Below are 4,422 nucleotides of genomic sequence, written 5' to 3'. Positions count from 1 at the left end.
CGTCTTCTGAAGAGACCCGGAGGATAGGATCACCTGAAAAGAGAAAATCATTTACCATTCAGTCCATTTCAGGATTCATCATTTCACACAAAAGGAACATTTCTGATCTTCATTTACTAAACTTTTATCTGTAACACGTTTGCTGCCCCTGATCTATGGCATGTACTGGATGTAATGGAAGAGGTGGGGTGGAAGAGGTGGGGTGGCTCCCCAGTCGCCTCATTCCTTCCACACACCCTGGCAGCAGTCAATCCCCCCCCCATATTTCCTGGGCTCTATGCTTCCATCGGCAGACCCGAGACTGGCATGGCAGGTGCCATTGGGGGGAGGGGGAGGGAGATCAATAAACTTCTGTTCACCGATCTCCCTTTCTAGTAAGAACCCGGAAGCAACATTTTCCATGTCACTTCCAGGTCCTTCTGTCACGTTGGATCTAAAGGAGTGTGATCTGCGCTCCATTATCTTCAATAGGGAGCAGGTGAGACATCAGGGGTCTAAAAAGTCACCCAAAGTGGATTTTTTTTTGTTCCCAAGTGATGAAATATAAAGTTTAGTGAAAACAAAGTGTTCAAAAATTAAATTACACTCAAGAACTGAAAAACCCCTTTTATCCACTTCCAGTCCAGACACTTTCCCCCCTTCCAGTCCAGACACTTTCCCCCCCCCTTCCAGTCCAGACACTTCTCCCCCTTCCAGTCCGGACACTTTCCCCCCCTTCCAGTCCGGACACTTTCCCCCCCTTCCAGTCCGGACACTTTCCCCCCCTTCCAGTCCGGACACTTTCTCCCCCCTTCCAGTCCGGACACTCCCCCCCCCCTTCCAGTCCGGACACTTCCCCCCCCCTTCCAGTCCGGACACTTTCACCCCCTTCCAGTCCGGACACTTTCACCCCCTTCCAGTCTGGACACTTTCCCCCCCCTTCCAGTCCGGACACTTTCCCCCCCTTTCCAGTCCGGACACTTTCCCCCCCTTCCAGTCCGGACACTTTCACCCCCTTCCAGTCCGGACACTTTCACCCCCTTCCAGTCCGGACACTTTCCCCCCCCTTTCAGTCCGGACACTTTCCCCCCCCCCTTTCACTCTGGACACTTTCCCCCCTTCCTGTCCGGACACTTTCCCCCCTTCCGGTCCGGACACTTTCCCCCCCTTCCGGTCCGGACACTTTCCCCCCCTTCCGGTCCGGACACTTTCACCCCCTTCCGGTCCGGACACTTTCCCCCCCTTCCGGTCCGGACACTTTCACCCCCTTCCGGTCCGGACACTTTCACCCCCTTCCGGTCCGGACACTTTCACCCCCTTCCGGTCCGGACACTTTCACCCCCTTCCGGTCCGGACACTTTCACCCCCTTCCGGTCCGGACACTTTCCTCCCCTTCCGGTCCGGACACTTTCCCCCCTTCCAGTCCGGACACTTTCCCCCCCTTCCAGTCCGGACACTTTCCCCCCTTCCAGTCTGGACACTTTCCCCCCTTCCAGTCCGGACACTTCCCCCCCTCCTTCCCCCCCAGGCCAATTATCAGCTTTCAGTGCTATCACACTCTGAATGACAATTGCGCGGTCATGCAACACTGTACCCAGATGAATTGTTTAGCATTTTTTTGAGACAGATAAAGCTGTATTTTGGTGGTATTTATTCACCGCTGGGATTTTTATTTGTTTTGCTATATAAATGAAAAAGTCCAAAAATTTTGAAAAAAAGTGTTTTTCTTTTAGAAGTTGGCAAATAAATTATATTTTATCATAAATCTTGGCCGAAATTTATTCAGTTATCTTTTTAGTAAAAAAAATAAAATAACCCAAATTAGTTTATAACCAAAAATTATAATTTTTTTTTTAAAAATGTACATTTTTATTTTATTTTTTTATATTATTATTTATGTTTTTTTTATATATATATATATATATATATACCGTCACCCTAGCAGTGTGGGGTCACCATGGTGACACTGTACTACTTGTGGGGGGTGATGAAGATTTGTTTTTTTTTACACTGATTGCTTTTACACCCATAAAGGCTGTAAGAGGAATCATTTCTCCTCTCTGGCTGCATTCTTGCGGCCATTGAGAAGTACTGAGTGAGCTGTGATTGGTCACAGCTTGTCACATGGTACAAGGCTGTTGTGAATGGCCCTGTACCATGTGATCTCTGGGATCATTCACAGATTTCACACGTAGTAAGCAAGGATGTCAGAAGTGACATCCTTGCTTACTACTCTGCATGTGATCACTGATTGGCCAATCACTGATCACATGATTGGGACCTCACACAGAGCTCCCGTACGACGATCAGTGTTTCACTGTGTCCGGAGGATTGCGGTGCTGGGCGCTCCCAAGGATCACACACAGTCCAAAATGGCGGGCGCTGTTTATGAACGGCAACCCACCCCCGCACTGCCCCCGTCTGGCCGTTTATATACAGCAGCCGGACAGGAAGGGGTAAAGAATGTTAGCCTCTGATGAAACCTCATATTGTATATTTTTTATTTTTTAAAAAAGGTAATATATTATGTTTTGTGCCGTATAATTGACTGTAGAATATTTTTAATGGACATTTTGAGATAAAGCGATAATGTGATAATATCGTCTGACACTGACCAATCGCACTGCGTACCACCATTTTACTCTCCGTGGTCTCAGGAAATAGATCCTGTTTAGGGGTAACCTTCCGGCCTAAACTGTTTAACCGCTTGCCCTCCGGAGGGTTTTGTTCCCCCTTCATGACCAGGTCATTTCTTGCTGTTCAGCTCTGCGCTACTTTAACTGGTAATTGCTCGGTCATGCGACACTGTTCACAAATTACATTTATATCATTTTTTTCTTTTGGTGGTATTTGATCACCGCTGGGGTTCTTTATTTTTTATTTTATAAACAAAAAAAAGACAAAAAAACCCAATATTTTTAACTTTCTGCTATAAAACATCCAATAAAATATATGGAAAATCAAATTTCTTCATAAATTTTGTCCAAATTATATTCTGCTCCATTTCCTTGTAAAAATTACCCAAATCAGTGTATATTATATAGTCTGCAGGAACTTTATAAAGTCCTCAAACTATGAGATATGTATGAAAATCCATCAATCCTGATGTACCGACGGCCAATCTCAATTCTTGAGGCACAAAACACCAGGACAGGACAAATCCCCCCAAATGTCAGGACGGTACAAATCCCCCCAAATGTCAGGACGGTACAAATCCCCCCAAATGTCAGGACGGTACAAATCCCCCCAAATGTCAGGACGGTACAAATCCCCCCAAATGTCAGGACAGTACAAATCCCCCCAAATGTCAGGACAGTACAGATACCCCCAAATGTCAGGACAATACAATTCCCCCCCAAATGTCAGGAGAGTACAAATCCCCCCAAATGTCAGGACGGTACATATCCCCCCAAATGTCAGGACAATACAATTCCCCCCCAAATGTCAGGAGAGTACAAATCCCCCCAAATGTCAGGACGGTACATATCCCCTCAAATGTCAGGACGGTACAAATCCCCTCAAATGTCAGGATGGTACAAATCCCCCCAAATGTCAGGACGGTACAATTCCCCCCCAAATGTCAGGAGAGTACAAATCCCCCCAAATGTCAGGACGGTACAAATCCCCCAAATGTCAGGACGGTACAAATCCCCTCAAATGTCAGGATGGTACAAATCCCCCCAAATGTCAGGACGGTACAAATCCCCCAAATGTCAGGACGGTACAAATCCCCCCAAATGTCAGGACGGTACAAATCCCCCCAAATGTCAGGACAGGACAAATCCCCCCAAATGTCAGGACGGTACAATTCCCCCCCAAATGTCAGGAGAGTACAAATCCCCCCAAATGTCAGGACGGTACATATCCCCTCAAATGTCAGGACGGTACAATTCCCCCCCAAATGTCAGGAGAGTACAAATCCCCCCAAATGTCAGGACGGTACAATTCCCCCCCAAATGTCAGGAGAGTACAAATCCCCCCAAATGTCAGGACGGTACAAATCCCCCAAATGTCAGGATGGTACAAATCCCCTCAAATCTCAGGACGGTACAAATCCCCCCAAATGTCAGGACGGTACAAATCCCCCCAAATGTCAGGACGGTACAAGTCCCCTCAAATGTCAGAACGGTACAAATCCCCCCCAAATGTCAGGACGGTACAAATACCCCCAAATGTCAGGACAGTACAAACCCCCCCCAAATGTCAGGATAATACAAATCCCCCCCAAATGTCAGGACGGTACAAATCCCCCAAATGTCAGGACAGTACAAATCCCCCCAAATGTCAGGATGGTACAAATCCCCCCCAAATGTCAGGATGGTACAAATCCCCCAAATGTCAGGACGGTACAAATCCCCCCAAATGTCAGGACGGTACAAATCCCCCCAAATGTCAGGACGGTACAAATCCCCCCAAATGTCAGGATGGTACAAATCCCCCCCA

Source organism: Staurois parvus, unplaced genomic scaffold, assembly GCF_062004578.1.
Source record: "Staurois parvus isolate SC_StPar_1 unplaced genomic scaffold, SC_StPar_1.0 ptg001635l, whole genome shotgun sequence".
In the NCBI taxonomy this organism is placed as follows: domain Eukaryota; kingdom Metazoa; phylum Chordata; class Amphibia; order Anura; family Ranidae; genus Staurois; species Staurois parvus.
Note: the sequence above shows the minus strand (reverse complement) of the source record.